The following is an 18,094-nucleotide window of genomic DNA, read 5'->3' as shown; positions in this document are numbered from 1 at the left end:
TTTTATCCGAGTCTGTTGAAATTTGGTACATTGTGATAGTGTATGACCGTTAACAACTATGCCTAACTATGTCCATATCGGTCTATAGTTATATATAGCCCTCAGATAAATCGATCCCCAATCACACAAAAATTGGTCCATATCAAGTTCATAATTGTAGACCCCATATAAGCGACCCCCATATTTCAATTCTGGCCCTCCACGTACCGTGCAAAAGTCCATATCGATTCGTAATTATTTGTAGACTTACCTATACATAACTTTTTTGTCTAATATATACCACGTATGGACTAACTCACAATTTAGAAAACGATGTTAAGAAGGTTTAAGATACCACAACCCAAGTAATTCGATTGTGAAGGACAATCTTTCGTACACGGTTGAAAAAGACTGTTTTTCATATGTTTGGCTATAAACATTATATGTTTGGAACACAAATTTTTAAACACAATATTTTTGAGTGCAAGCATATAATGTTCATAAACTAGCATAACATGTTTGGGACATATATGTTAATATGTTAGAACATATTATGTTTGGGACATAAAATGTTTGTAAATATAATATGCTTGAATGCAAACATATATTAATTTAGAAATAGCCTATAAACATATATGTGTTTAGTAGCTTGGAGCGCTATTTAACAGGGAGCGATATTGAATTAAGTTGGTGGTTGTTGCTTGTTATTACAAAATTAACATTTTATTTTTCCTTGGGCAATTGATCAGCTACTTCTTTGATCCTTACAAACTGTGTGGTCGGTCCGCTGTTCGAATCCCCGTCCGGCAAAAGGTAAAATTAAAATAAAATAAAAAATCATAAAATTGAATAATTTCTTCTACAATGTTTGTATTACAGAAAAAGGTGCTAAGAACTAAAAAATCTCGTGGAAGTGAGAAAGATGTCGGGGAATATACATTTGGTCAGAAACAAAATTTTGAGCATTCAGGTCGAAAACCTATGTTGTTAGCACCTATATTACCTGTTTATTTTCATAATTCATTATGATTGTAAATATATAAATAAATAAATAAAATTTTGAGCACAATATTGTTTGGGAGAATTTTTTTTAAGCATATAATATTTTTGGGTGCAAAATGCTTCCAAACATATTATATGGTCACATAATAACATATTGTTTTTTGGAAGATAACATTATTGAATTTGGATGCAAAAATACAAAATGTTTGGAACTTAGACTACCCAAACATATATTGTTTAGACCAATATGCTTTCAAACATATTATATATTGGTAGAGATCAAACATATAAATGTGTGGGCAATACCCAAAAATGTATATGCTTGAAGCAAAATATGTTTGGGAGTATATGTTACAGAAGCGATTTTTTGTGAGGGTGTAGAAGTTTCTACACAATCCATGGTGAAGGGTACATAAGATTCGGCCTGGCCGAACTTACGGCCATATATACTTGTTTTAATTTCAATTAGTTGTCGTTTTATTTCCAAGCAATGTCTATTCGTTCCAGAAGTAAAAAAAATCGCAACTCGGAAAATATCAAAAATATATATATCCATCATAATTTATCATCAACAAAAATGGTCAAATTGAAATGTGTAGATGGATAGGCAGATAGATAGATGGATGAATAAATGAATAGCTGTGAGAGATCCTTTTATGGTACCCTTCAACATCAGCGACCATTTCTTTCCTATAGCCAAAACGAGCCATAATAGAAAAACAAAAGACAAAGAAATCATCAATCATTTTTATTTTTTTATAATACAAATGAAATTAAAATTATTAAAAAAATGCGAAACAAGAAAAAAAAAACAATAACAACATATCCACTGGATAAAAAAGGGTCAACTGCAAATTCCTTTCTTCGAGACAGGGAATAGCCCTGTCGATTGTTGGAAAAAAAAAAACAAACAATATTAATTTATTAAACGCAACATCAGTAGATTGAAGTTGAAAGCCCTTTTTTTGAAATTATTTCAAATAACTGACAACACACACAGACCACTTCCGTTTTATACAAAACGGAAATTGAGTTAACACACACTCAATGCCAACTAACATACCCATATTTCCGTTTGTGGCCAATGGTTTGTTTTCACCCTGCTTTCACCTTCAAAGGACCTTATCATAGTCGTCGCACCAAACCTCCTTAATTTTGAATTTGTCCTCACATCTTTGTTTCATAATTGAATTTTTCTGCCTGATGGATTTCGGCTCAAATGTTAACTTCATTTGGATGGATTGGATAGTTGGGGGACAGTCTATCTTCATATCATTGGTATCCTCCCTGGCATTTTATCTCAATACAAAAGATCAATCATTTGCCTTTCGTCATAAAATTTCGCTGGTGGTGGTGGTATGTTGTTGATAGAATGCACCACTACAAAAGGGTTCATATTTTGTTATCAATTAAATAAACTTGTGGACTTAATTCTTTCTATGTAGGAAGCATTTGATGAAACATAACATATGTGAAGATATTTACAGTATAAATTAATTGGATAAAGTGAATTTTTATACTCAAATGGAAAAGGATGTTGTCTTCAAATATTTTGCCGTTTAAATACATGGAAATATTGGTTAATGACTACCCAGCAAAAAAGTGTCGCCAAAAAAGTAATGAAAATGTTCTTTTTGGATCCGGAAGTGGTGCAAAATTGACGCAGAAGCGATGAATTTAACATGGGCTTGTCATACGACGGAAGTCCTCCATTTCAACAGCCGTTCCACTGAATTTGCATCACTTCTTTAGGAGTGATCCGAATTCAATGTTTTAGATGTAAATTAAAAAATTCTGTGATATTTTCTCAACTAATTTTTTTTATATTTTTTTATAATTTTTAATGGATTCTAACGCTTGTCGGAAAAGTTTGACCTTAAATTTTTTTTTAAAAAATCCCAATTTTTTCAGATTGGATTTAACATTTTTTTCGACAAAATTTAAATGATTTGTACCATTCTTACTCCGTATTTTTTTTAACGTATTTGAAACAACAAAAGTTAAAATTACCCATTAAAAGTTTGCAAAAACCAAGTTATATAAATTGTATTAAAAGAACTTCCTGGGTTGATAAAATAAAGAACATCATTGGGAGTGCATCTTCTGGAAGTGCTTTTAAAGTTGTGCCTTTGGAAGAACTTCCAAAATTTTTTTACTGGGTACATAAGGAAAACATTTTTCCGGTGAAGATGTTCCCTTTTATTTCAGAATGTTGTTATTCATTCCGGGTCAAAGATGCGGCTTCATTAATATAAAGGTATTTGGAGGAAGTCACCAATTAGTCACCAATAGTTATAGCTTCTGTAATGTAAAAATTCCGTTTATCGAATTATCCAGTTTTTTACCATTTGCACAACCATAAAATGTGGGTTAAATAAATTTGTCATTCCGTTTGTAATATGTTTTTGCCTCAAGTTGGAAATCTAAAGGTATTTTGGGTCCGCAAAGTCCTGTACTCTAGACCAATCTCTCGATTTCACTTCTTGGGCATTTTTTATCCGATTTCCCTGAAAGTGAAAATCCAAAGGTATTTTATATCAGTTCATTTTTTGGTGTAACCCCCATAAAGACTGATGTCCAAATTTGACTTCTTGTGCTTCTGGAAACCCCAATGGTGTTGACCGGTCCACTGTTTGGTATGACCCTAATATAGACCGATCTCGCAATTTGTCTTATTGGGCTTATAGAAATCCACATATATCGGATATGCCTGAAATTGGAAATGTAGAGGTATTTTAGGACCATAAATAGGTGTACCGAATATCGTTTGCATCGGTCCATTGTTTGATGCATCTCACATATATGACAATCTCCCGAATTGTCTTCTTGGGCTTATAGAAACCGTAAGTTTTACCGATTTGTATTAAATCTAGTGGTTAAACGTTATACCGGAACATGTCTTTGTGTAGTCCCCACACTGAAAAAAATATTGTCGTGAGGCCAAAGATTTCATGTCCTTCAAATACGAATGCAAATTTTGCTTCGTATAAAAGTCGCATTTCTCTAAGGACGTTTTCGTTTCGCAAAAAAATATGTTGCCTTTGTGTTACACTACTTTTTTCTTCATTATATTTTCACTCAAATGATAGTGTCATTCCAAAATTATTGTTAATTCATAATATTGTGAGGGATACAGGACCTAACAGCTATAACAGTGCCTTTCATATTTTGCAAACAATTTCGAGAATGTTGCACCTTTTTTACCAATCGAAATCGCCATAATAAAAAGTTTTTTTTTCTTTGTCCAAAAGTCGATAAACTTTTCAATGAAGTCGTATTGTCCTTATAATTAAGTGATTTGACTTAAAAATTGGTATCATAACATGAAAGAAAAATTTTTTGGGGTAAGGTCAACTTGACTTTAAAAATTCAGAAAAAATCTTTAAAATTAATGAAATTGTCTTTAAGTTTGTTGTCTTTTTGCATCTTAACTACAAAGCAAAAAATCGTTCAAAAATAGATGTCCTATTTTTCAACACTTTACTTTAAAGACGTTTTTACTTGAAACATAGCATAATTTCTACTGGAATTCGTGTCTGAATTTGGAAAATAAAGTTGTCGTTAACTCGTTTTTAAAGGAATTTGATAGCATATGAAGTAAAAAGCTGAAAAAAACGAAAAATGAAAATTTGCTTCTTAGAAGCAAGAATACAAAACCTAAATTTAAAAAATAATTGTGTCTTAAAAGTATCCTTACTTGTATCCTCCGCTTCTTTGGCTCGGAATCAATACCAAAATTTTTAAAGTAAAGACAACATCTTTGGAACCGGGCATGTTGTTTCTTTCAGTGCATGTAGACCAATATCCCGATTTGCCATTTTGTGCTTTTACTTTCATCTCTGGTAAATGTTATTTAACTTCCAATTTGTAGCTTTTTTGAAGTTTTGGTCAAAATTTGATTTTTATTTTCGACTGCAGATTACCCATAAGTAAAAAAAAAACAAGTATATACGGCCGTAAGTTCGGCCAGGTCGAAGCTTATGTACCCTCCACCATGGATTGCGTAGAAACTTCTACTGAAGACTGTCATCCACAATCGAATTACTTGGGGTAACACTTGCCGATGGCAAGGTATATTTAAACTTCCTATTACCGTCTTCTAAATTACAAGGTAGTCCATACGTAGTATATATTAAACTACAAAAGGCCGATTAAATACGTATATAATTAAGTTTAAAGTTTCTATAGAAATAAAATTTTGACAAAATAAAATTTGGAAACAATTCTCTATAGAAATAAAATTTTGACAAAATTTTCTATAGAAATAAAATTTTGACAAAATTTTCTATAGAAATAAAATTTTGACAAAATTTTCTATAGAAATAAAATTTTTACAACATTTTCTATAGAAATAAAATTTTGACAAAATTTTCTATAGAAATAAAATTTTGACAAAATTTTCTACAGAAATAACAATTTGACAATGTTTTCTATAAAAATAAAATTTTGGTAGATTATTTTTGGCTCGAGTGGCAACCATGATTATGAACCGATATGGACCAATTTTGGTGTTATTGGGGATCGGCTATATATAACTATAGACCGATATGGACCAATTTTGGCATGGTTATTAGCGGCCTTATACTAACACCACGTTGCAAATGTCAACCGGATCGGATGAATTTTGCTCCTCCAAGAGGCTCCGGCTATCAAATCTGGGGAACGGTTTATATGGGGGCTATATATAATTATGGACCGATATGGACCAATTTTTGCATGGTCATTAGAGAACAAATACCAACACTATGTACCAAATTTCAGCCGAATCGGATGAAATTTGCTTCTCTTAGAGGCTCCGGAGATCAAATCTGGGGAACGGTTTATATGGGGGCTATATATAATTATGGACCGATGTGGACCAATTTTTGCATGGTCATTAGAGAACAAATACCAACACTATGTACCAAATTTCAGCCGAATCGGATGAAATTTGCTTCTCTTAGAGGCTCCGCAAGCCAAGTCGGGGGATCGGTTTATATGGGGGCTATATATAATTATGGACCGATGTGGATCAATTTTTGCATGGTTGTTAGAGACCATATACTAACACCATGTACCAAATTTCAGCCGGATCGGATGGAATTTGCTTCTCTTAGAGCAATCGCAAGCCAAATTTAGGGGTCCGTTTATATGGGGGCTATACGTAAAAGTGGACCGATATGGACCAATTTTTGCATGGTTGTTAGAGACCATATACTAACACCATGTACCAAATTTCAGACGGATCGGAAGAAATTTGCTTCTCTTAGAACTATCGCAAGCCAAATTTGGGGATCCGTTTATATGGGGGCTATACGTAAAAGTGGACCGATATGGACCAATTTTTGCATGGTTGTTAGAGACCATATACTAACACCATGTACCAAATTTCAGCCGGATCGGATGAAATTTGCTTCTCTTAGAGCAATCGCAAGGCAAATTTGGCGGTCCGTTTATACGGGGGCTATACGTAAAAGTGGACCGATATGGCCAACTTGCAATACCATCCGACCTACATCAACAGAAACTACGTGTGCCAAGTTTCAAGTCGATAGCTTGTTTCGTTCGGAAGTTAGCGTGATTTCAACAGACGGACGGACTGTCCGTCCGTGCTCAGATCGACTCAGAATTTCACCACGACCCAGAATATACTTTATGGGGTCTTAGAGCAATATTTCGATGTGTTACAAACGGAATGACAAAGTTAATATACCCCCATCCTATGGTGGAGGGTATAAAAAAGGCCAAGCATAGATTGTAGGAGCATCTCAAGAAATAGGGCGGATCCTCCTCAAAGATTTCCTTACGGCAATGATAAAATTTCTTAGGCCAAATTTAATGGAATTTTCTTTCTGTATCCTTTTCAGTAGATTCTCTTCATGAAACATGATGTCAATAACATATTGTTAAAAAAATGCCAAAAAACGAGACAAAGTAATGATAGCAACAAAAACAAAGTAGATATGATAAATAATCATTAGGAGATTTTACCAAACAAAAAAATAACTCAAAAACAGATGTGGCCATGAAAAGTTAAATTTCCATGTAGACTCATTTATAAACTTCCTTTCAAGTCAATGTTGTGGTATTTTTAGATCCTTTGAATTCACTACCCCCACAACAATACAAAAAAAAACACACAAATGTTCCACAAGAACAAGTACATGTCTCATAAGAACCATCAGCCAAAAGCACAAAAAAAAACGAAATGTGGTGAAACGTGTACATTTTCACGGTTATTATTTTTAATATAAAAATCCGCCCGAAAAGAACAACAACAACACCATCCCCCTCGCGAAATGGAAATGATAAATAAATCTAACAAAATATACCAAGTATGCAAAGTTTTTCCTTAAAACAAATTGTGGTTATACCAGACATCCATATCGAGGAAGTCAAGCACAAGGAGCAACAAGAGGTGGAAACAATAAAATTCACAATCATTTATCATCCAAAGCAAGGAAGATTAGACAATAGGTTTGTAGGAAGGAGGGTGACTTCTATGGATAATAGAGGGAAATTAAGAACCAAAATAAAACAAAATATGAACATTTAAAAATACGTTAGTATTGTAATATATTATCATTAATCGAAACGTGATAGAATGTAAGAAAACTACGCTACTGATTTCAGCCTGAATGAAAGTCATAGACCCCAAAATGAATGGCAATCATTAGAGTTTAATAAAATATTAAAATATTTTTAAAATAAAAAATATGAAAATTTTAGCAAAACTTTACTGAATTTCTGTAAGAAGAGTTTCTTCTATAATTCAATTTAATTAAACTTAAGCTATAAAAATGTATTCCTTGAGTTTTATTTCCTTGATTTTATTTAATAACGAATGAAACTCTTCTTCTCGCCCATACTTCATCGGTCACTTCATTAACTCAATGAAAACAGCTTGCGACCAACCGTATAATGTTAAATAAACACTCCAATATGCAGGAGATTTTTCACCATATCGTGGGTAAATAAAATCACAGAGCATTTAATTAAATCATAAATAAGCTGCAGCATGCAATTAAACAAACATTAAGCGAGACATCATTGAATGGAGGACCATATTTAACCTGCTAACTCCCGCCAGCTAAACGCAATGCAATGGCAAAAGGCTACTGAAATGAGCAATCAAATGGTAATGGTCCCAATCAAAATAATCAAACCACCCAACTGCAGTAGTGGCAGGCATTCATTCAATGTGCTAGCAACTTTCCTTATTAACCACACACACACATGAGGGAATAGACGCAATGGTCATTTTATTTCCTGTGCGAGTGGGAGTGTGAGAGCTAAGCCTAAAACTCTCTGTGGGAGAAAAGAAAACAGTTAATATAGACAACAAATGAAATTGAATTTAATCAAGTGGCTATGCAGACAAATGAGAAATGAACTCATCCTTGGTATTTCAGAAAGGAAAACAGATACATCTAATAACACTAGTTTCCAAAAAAAATCATGTACGCTTCATGAGCGGCAACTTTTCTTATGTATTTTGATCTGCTGAATTCGAAAAAAAAAAATTATGGAACAGTTTTTGAGGTATTCCGTTATTTTTAGTTTTCTCTCTTTTTTCACTAAACAAATTATATCTCGAGTTAGAAATGTCCGATTATATCGGTTTTGGTACTTAAATGAAAGGTAAAGGTAGTTAAATTGTAAGGGCCGATGTTGATTTTGAATAAAACACAAACTATTTAGGAAATTATTGTAATTTTATTTTATTATGATATATTGGTATTACTCAATTATGTATGGAACAAAATATCGGCCAAATGGGCGCCGCGACCTCGGTGGCACGCCTTCATCCGATGGTCCAAATTTTCGATGACGCTGAGACATAATGGAGGTTCTATGCCGTTAATGTGCCGAATTATCTCGTCCTTTAGCTCTTGAATTGTTGCTGGCTTATCGACGTACACCTTTTCTTTCAAATAACCCCAACGAAAAAAGTCTAACGGTGTCAAATCACATGATCTTGGCGGCCAATTGACATCGCCATTACGTGAGATAACACGGCCATTGAATTTGTTGCGCAAAAGAGCCATGTGTGGCAAGTGGCACTGTCCTGCTGAAACCACATATCGTCCACATCCGTATCTTCAAATTCGGGCCATAAAAAGTTCGTTATCATCTCACGATAGCGAATACCATTCACTGTAACTGCCTGGAAAAATGCGGCAATTCTGTTTATTGACGAATCCACTGAGGCGAAAATGTGCCTCATCTCTGAAGATGATTTTCTTCGAAAATTGATCATCCACTGTTGCCATTTCTTGGAACCATTCCGCCCATTCACGACGTCCATGGTTCAAATTGAGTAAGTCTGAAATAGAGAAATCTCAAATAAAATTCGGAAAAAAACTTGGCGTTTAGGTGTGGTTCACATTCCACATCGGCCCTTACAATTAAACCACCCTTTATTTCAGCCTGCAGAACTACAGGGACTCAGTAATCTTTTTTGGTTTTACGTCCCAGGTCTTTTGAATGTACTCCAAAACCCAATTGTCCATCCAATTTGGAGCCATCGGTATAGTAATCTTCATAACTTTTATTCCCAGAAGTCTGTGTGCACCATGCCCAACTGTTTGTGTTTCAAAACTGCCATATTCTTGAGCACCACATTTTTTTATACCCTCCATTATAGGATGGGGGTATATTAACTTTGTCATTCCGTTTGTAACACATCGAAATATTACTCTAAGACCCCATAAAGTATATATATTCTGGGTCGTGGTGAAATTCTGAGTCGATCTGACCATCTCCGTCCGTCAGCCCGTCCGTTTGTTGAAATCACGCTAACTTCCGAACGAATCAAGCTATCGACTTGAAACTTGACACAAATAGTTGTTATTGATGTAGGTCGGATGGTATTGCAAATGGGCCATATCGGTCAACTTTTACGTATAGCCCCCACATAAACGGACCCTCAAATTTGGTTTGCGGAGCCTCTTGGAGGAGCAAAATTCATCCGATCCGGTTTGGTACATGGTTTTTGTATATGATCTCTAACAACCATGCAAAACTTGATCAACATCGGTCCATAATTATATATAGCCCCCATATAAACCGATCCCCAGATTTGGCTTGCGGAGCCTCTAAGAGAAGCAAATTTCATCCGATCCGGTTGAAATTTGGTACATGGTGTTGGTATATGGTCAGTAACAACCATGCAAAAATTGGTCCACATCGATATGTAATTATATATAGCCACCATATAAACCGGCTTGTGGAGCCTCAAAGAGAAGCAAATTTCATCCGATCCGGTTGAAATTTGGTACATGGCTTTGGTATAGGGTCTCTAACAACCGTGCTAAAATTGGTCCACATCGGTCCATAATTATATATAGTCCCCATATAAACCGATCCCCAGATTTGGCTTGACGAGCCTCAAAGGGAAGAAAATTTCATCCGATCCGGCTGAAATTTGGTACATGGTGTTGGCATATGGTCTTTAAGAAGCATGCCAAAATTGGTCCACCATCGGTCCATAATTATATATAGCCCCCATATAAACGGACCCCCAAATTTGGCTTGCGGGGACTCTAAGAAAAGCAAATTTCATCCGATCCGGCTGAAATTTGGTGCGTGGTATCAGCATATGTTCTCTAACAACCGTGCTAAAATTGGTCCACATCGGTCCATAATTATATATAGCCCCCATATAAATCCAGATTTGGCTTGAGGAGCCTCAAAGGGAAGAACATTTCATCCGATCCGGCTGAAATTTGGTACATGGTGTTGGTATATGGTCTCTAACAACCATGCTAAAATTGGTCCACATCGGTCCATTATTATATATAGCCCCCATATAAACGGACCCCCAAATTTGGCTTGCGGGGACTTTAAGAAAAGCAACTTTCATCCGATCCGGCTGAAATTTGGTGCATGGTATAAGCATATGATCTCTAAGAATCATGCAAAAATTGGTCCACATATAGCCCCCATATAAACCGATCCCCAGATTTGACCTCCGGACCCCTTGGAAGAGAAAAATTCATCCGATTCGGTTGAAATTTGGTACGTGATGTTAGTATATGGTCTCTAACAACCATGCAGGAATTGGTTCATATCAGTCCATAATTATATATAGCCCCCATATAAACCGGTCCTCAGATTTGACCTCCGGTGCCTTTTGGAGGAGCAAAGTTCATCCGATCTGGTTGAAATTTAGTACGTGGTGGTAGTATATGATATTTAACAGCCATGCCAAAAGTGGTCCATATCAGTCCATAATCATATATATAGCCCCCATATAAACCGATCCCGAGATTTGGTTTTGGAGCCTCTTGGAGGAACAAATTTCATGCGAGTTACTTGAAATTTGGTACATTGTGCTAGCATATGGCCGTCAACAACCATGCCTAACTATGTCCATATCGGTCTATAGTTATATATAGCCCTCAGATAAATCGATCCCCAATCACAAAAAATTGGTCCATATCAAGTTCATAATTGTATATAGCCCCCATATAAGCGACCTCCATATTTCAATTCTGGCTCTCTACCACGCATGGAGTAACTCACAATTTAGAAAACTATGTTAAGAATTTTTAAGATACAACTACCCAAGTAATTCGATTGTGGATGACAGTCTTTCGTAGAAGTTTCTACGCAATCCATGGTGGAGGGTATATAAGATTCGGTCTGTCCGAACTTACGGCCGTATATACTTGTTGATTATTACAGAAAATTTAGAAAAATCTCAAATAAAAGGGAAAAAATTCTTTAAATTTTATAAATATTTTTCTATAACAAAATTACAAGTTTTGACTGAACTTTTTATATAAAAAAATTTTCTTAAAAAATATGTTTTGTTTTAATGCAATTAGGATATCCGTACTTGAGTTGTATTGCTATTGATCTTATTACAAAATCGTCATAGGAGAAATACAAACAAACGTTTGTAGATTTTGGTTGTATTCCAGATACGAATGGATATAACAATTTCATTGAGTATAATTTATATTTATGATATTTCACAGGATCACTCATCACAATCTGGTCGAAAGATAAACACTCCAAATGTGATTGCACATCTTGGCATATTCATTTCAATGTCAATATTATTTTGTGTTCTGCAATACGTCAATGTGCGTATGACACAGGGATAATGTGAATTCATATGATTGTCCATAGGATTTTGTGGTTTGACATTTTGTGGTCATTTGGAAAGTCTAAAAGTACTCTTCAATCCCATACACCATACCTCCCCTAAAAGTATGCAACGGCAGTGAAATGCATTCGCACTGATGACAAACACATGATAAATGTCATTTCATAAATGCATTGCGTATTGCACACTCATTTTATCTATGCAATAGCTTGTTGCCTTAGGTAATGGTATGATATTCTAGCTGAGGTTGAGGTAGTCGTCCATAGTCCTACAGCTAGTTGGGGTTCGAGTGCAAGATAAACAAACTGAAATAACATATTTAACACAATGATTATATGGACATAAATGCAATAAAAATCAGACAATGTGCTTTATGTTACGATGAGGACGACGATGTTGATATGATACTCTTACCTCAATTGCAATGCACCAGGGGACAACTTACAATGAATATTTCATATGGTATGACTAACAGTCAAATCACTCTAATTGATGAAATTACCATTGGTACAAACTAAGCAAAATGAGCGTAGTAGTAGCTCTTAAAACAAGGGGTCTTTTTTTAAAAAAAGTCTGGTTCATCGGATTATTGTGAAAAACTTGATCGTTTAGTGTCACATTTTAATTAATTCTTTTTTGGTGCAACAGTTTTTTAAATTAAGATTCCAGATCCCTTCGGTGTCTTAATATCAAATCAAACTAATGTGTCCAATAATATAACGTTATAAAACGTTAGGGGTTATCAAGCGGACAATTATGTCGTCTGAAAATAGGCAACGGTAACCTAGGTTCTCCCATGAACTGTTGATTTTAAGGATTGTTTTCCGATAAAATGGAGCCAAATGGTTATTGAGTGTGCGGTTTAGACGTTTTCACCGAGCGCTTCTAAAGATTGGCTATAGCACCCTAGGTTAGGTTAGGTTATCTGGCAGCCCGATGTATCAGGCTCACTTAGACTATTCAGTCCATTGTGATACCACAGTGGTGAACTTCTCTCTTATCACTGAGTGCTGCCCGATTCCATGTTAAGCTCAATGACAAGCACCCTATCTCCTATTATCACTTTATTATATTACTCGTATGAATTGAGATACTCTATCGTTATGGTTCGCTATTTGAAGCAGTTATTTGTGTGGGAATTTGTAATTATCCTTCGGACTGAGAACCTCACGTGGGTTGATAAAGGACAACATGATTACTTGTATTCATAGTCGGGTCGAGATTTGATGTTAACAGAACATCTAAAACCCGAGGAAACGGAAGTGGCAATGCGCTCCATCGGCAAGACAATGTCTACTAATGGGAAAGGGCGGAGAAAAGAAAGGGTCTCTCTTCAGACTAAAAAACACATTAGAATACATGTCAACATCCGAAGTAGTCGCAGTTGCAGTTAGCAGCACGACGCCTAAAGTCATTAAACAGACGAGATTAGAAGGGAGTGTTTGTTTTGCTACCTACCAAAGAAGCGGAAAAGATAATGGAGACGATCTGACTCAAGATCGTCATGGCGAAATATCACGTGAGTTATTGTCAGGAGATCAAGAGGTGCTACAGAAGCTTTGGGACATGTCAGTTCCAATATATCTGCGTAGGCCCCGACAGGAAAGGCTTTGTGTAAGAGTTCGATATAACGGTCACCAATTGCAGCAAGACGACCAAGTTCTGCACCTGCTCCAAAAAAAAACTTAAAACTCCTGTTAATAACATTCACGAAGCTGCACAGCCATACGATATTTTGTCAAAATTTTATTTATAGAGAAAATTTTCTCCAAATTTTATTTCTATATATAATTTTCTCAAAAAAATGTTTCTATAGAAAATTTTCTTAAAATTTTATTTCTGTAGAAAATTTTGTCAAATTTTATTTCTGTAGAAAATTTTGTCAAATTTTATTTCTTTAGAAAGTTTTCTTAACATTTATTTCTACAGACAATTTTCTTAAAATTTTATTTATATAGAAAATTTTGTCAAAATTTTATTTCTATAGAAATTTTTTCAAAATTGTATTTCTTAGAAAATTGTTTTAAATTTTATTTCTATAGAAAATTTTATCAAAATTCTTCTTAAAATTTTATTTTTATGGAAAATTTTCTCAAAATTTTATTTCTACGGAAAATTTTGTCCCAATTTCCTTCTATAGAGAATTTTATTTCTATAGAAAATTTTGTCAAAATTTTATTTCTATAGAAAATTTTGTCAAAAATTTATTTCTATAGATAATTTTGCCAAAATTTTATTTCTATAGAAAATTTTGTCAAAATTTTTGTTTCTATAGAAAATTTTGTCAAAATTTTATTTCTATAGAAAATTTGTCAAAATTTTATATTTATGGAAAATTTTGTTAAAATTTTATTTTTAAAAAAAATATTTCAAAATTTTATATTTATGGAAAATTTTGTTAAAATTTTATTTCTACAGTAAATTTTGTCAAAATTTTATTTCTTTAGAAAATTTTGCCAAAATTTTTCTCTATAGTAAATTTTGTCAAAATTTTATTTCTTTAGAAAATTTTGCCAAAATTTTATTTTTGATATTAAGTTACTGAAAAGAAAATGCCAGATACCCATCCCTCAAGCCTGACTATACATATGTTTCAGTGTTGGCCACTACACATTTCCATAGTCTTCAGCGAGATCTGGCCGGGTGAGATGATTTAATTTGGGTCTTTGATGTTAATTCATTATGAAATTTACATACAAGGATTATTCTTCCCAAATGAAACCATTTTTTCACCACCATTGTGCATCATCTTTTGTATTTTGGGTATCTGACATTTTCTTTTCAGTAACTTAATAATATCAATTCCCTTAATCTGTCCAATAAGCTCGTATAAATATTGTTATAATATCTAATTATACCCTTCACCACTACTGTGGTACAGGTATAACGCCAAGAAATAGTGGTCATAGACCCATCTTTTAGTATACCGATCGGCTTAGAATTAAATTCTGAGTCGATTTAGCGATGTCCGTCCGTCTGTCTGTCCGTCCGTCTGTCTGTATATGTAATTTTGTGCACAAAGTACAGCTCGCAATTTAAGTCCGATCGTCCTCAAATTTGGCATAGGGCCGTTTCATGGGACAGAGACAATCGCTGTTGGTTTTGGAAAAAATCGGTTCAGATTTAGATATAGCTGTCATATATATTTATCTCCGATGTGGTCATAGTTAGCGTGTTTATCAACCGATTTTCTTGAAATACCGTACATCCAAATATTTTATGAATCTAGAAAATCTTGCAAAATATCAGCCAAATCGGTTCAGATTTAGATATAGCTCCTATATATATCTTTTATATCTATAGAAAATTTTATCAGAAATGTATTTCTATAGAAAAGTTTGTCAAAATTTTATTTCTATAGAAAATTTTGTCAACATTTGATTTCTGTAGTAAATTTTCTCAAAATTTTTTTCTGTAAAAAATGTTCTTAATTTTTTTTCTATAAAAAATTTTCTTAAATTTTTTTCTATAGAAATAAAGTGATATTTTGCAAAATCTATTGAAATATGAAGAATTCTACCTATCTGCCAATTTTTGGTAGAATTCACCAAATACGGCAGCCGTGGTCAGAAGTCAATTAGAACTTTGTTCGAAGTCATCTTCCGGTATATGGATAGAATGTGAAGAAAGTCGGAAAAAGGAAAAGAAAGCTGCTACGCCACGTCAAGTAACTGCATAATATTCAATATATCACGAATGCCCTCTCCCTTACGGCGCCTCTGTACAGGCGCATATTAACCAATGTTGTTGCGTGCAAAATATTGCAAAATGCGTGTGTTTATTTTAATTACAGAAATTGAATTTCGAGTGTTTCCACCCAACTTTTACGGCTATCCATGCACAGATAAGTGATTGTGAAAGACTATAAAATATTTGCAATTGTGCAATGACCACCACCCTTCATGCGTGTCAATGTTCGTTGAAAGATTTTGACAATTATGACAATATCTATAAGGATGACTGACCACAGCAATGAAGAACTGTGGTGACATGCACACCATTATCCTGGAGTAATTTCATTACGCATTTTGTGCGCATTTGAATAAGAAGCGGAACGGGAATGGTCAAATGTGGTATTCGCGAATTATAACGGGGACACTACTTCTTCTTAAAGTAACTTAAAAATTTTCATAATTTCTTTAGAATTTTTTAATTCGCCTAAAGCAACTGAGATGGTATTAATTTCGTGACTTTGTCTTATTATCGCCATAGTTAATTCAAAAACTATTTTTAAAGCTTTCTTACATTTCAAAAGAAAACATCTTAATATCCATAACATACTTTAAGGTGTTTGCATATTTAACCCAGCTAAAGCATACATATGCTGCGTGCATGAATTACTATGAGAGCAGAAGCAAAGTTTCTAGAATTTCTTACAATGTTTGTATGCATGCACAGCACAGACAAAGACATCGAGTATCGTAAAACATATTAAATTTCTTTCGGAAACTTTTTAATTAAAAACAAAAATCCAAAATAAGAACAAACCCAACAAAATATTATTATTACAAATGGAAAAAAGCAGGAAACAAAGACTTGCCACCACAAAACCTGAAATGATGTGAATGTTGGTTTTGTAAAAGCCTGGGCTAGGGAGCCAACGCTAAACCCCTCGGAAGTAGGCAATAAAAATAAATAACAATATTAAAAGTAATAAATTATTATTTTTTTTGTAGATGATTCCCAAGCTCTCCCTTGCCAGACAAAGACATTATAAAATAATTGCTTAATTGCAAGATATACCGCACTTTTGTTTTTTTTTTTTTTGGTAATTGTTAACAAAGTTCAAATTGAAATAAAATTTTGGTCTAAGGCCGTGTTTTTGTGTGTCATCCTAGAGTTTGGAGACAATACTCAAGTCTCTTGAGATAAATGAGATATTAGATTTCGCGGTGTTCTCATCAGACACGTTTCACGGGTGTAGGCATACAAGGTGTGAGGGGTGCAAAAGTTTTCCGGGCAGAAGTCATATTAGACATTAATGTTACCGAAATTGAAATAATTTTAACAAGGTGATAAATCTTGAAATAATTTCAAAGTTGATGCCATCACCACCATGACTACAACCATCTCTAGTGAACATTGCACAGCCAACGTTCAGCACCTGTGCTTGGGGATTTCTCAGTGTCTAATGTTAATGTCCTTGTTCGCCTTACCTTAGATCTGCACCATATAATGTTAATTTTGATTTCATCCACTATGCGGAGTAGTTGTGGGAAGACAGTGTTTTGGAAAGAAGCAACAAAGAATTGAGTGCTGATTCCGATAGCATCTATACATATTGATTTCTAATATGCTTCACCATATTGTTTAGTAAATATATTTAGATACCACTTAACGACACATGCAAGGATGTCGAAGAGATGCAAAAGACCAAGACAATTATGTCAACGTTTAATATCTACAGAAAATTTTGTAAAATTTTTATTTCTATAGAAAATTTTGTCAACATTTTATTTCTATAGAAAAATTTGTCAAAATTTTATTTCTATAGGAAATTTTGTCAAAATTTGAGTTTTTTTGGACAATTCTATAGAAAAGTTTTATTTCTATAGAAAATTTTGCCAACATTTTATATCTATAGAAAATTTTGTCAAAATATTTGTTTCAATAGAAAATTTTATCATAATATTTGTTTCTATAGAAAATGTTGTCAAAATATTTGTTTCTATAGAAAATTTTGTTTCAATAGAAAATTTTGTCAAAATATTATTTCTACAGAAAAATTTGTCAACATTTTACTTCGACAGAAAATTTTGTCAAAATTTTATTTCTACAGAAAATTTAGTCAAAATTTTATTTCTACAAAATATTTTGTCAAAAAAAAAATTTTTTGTATAGAAAATTTTGCCAAAATTTTATTTCTATCGAAAATTTTTCTTACAATTTTATTTCAATAGAAAATTTTGTCAAAATTTTATTTCTGTAAAAAATTTTGTCAAAAATTTAATTCCATAGAACATATTGCCAAATTTTATTTCTTTTATAGAAAATTTTGTTAAAATGCTATTTCAATAG

This window comes from Haematobia irritans, chromosome 2, assembly GCF_050003625.1.
Source record: "Haematobia irritans isolate KBUSLIRL chromosome 2, ASM5000362v1, whole genome shotgun sequence".
Lineage (NCBI taxonomy): Eukaryota > Metazoa > Arthropoda > Insecta > Diptera > Muscidae > Haematobia > Haematobia irritans.
The sequence above is the reverse complement of the archived record's forward strand: the minus strand, read 5'-3'. Positions refer to the sequence as shown.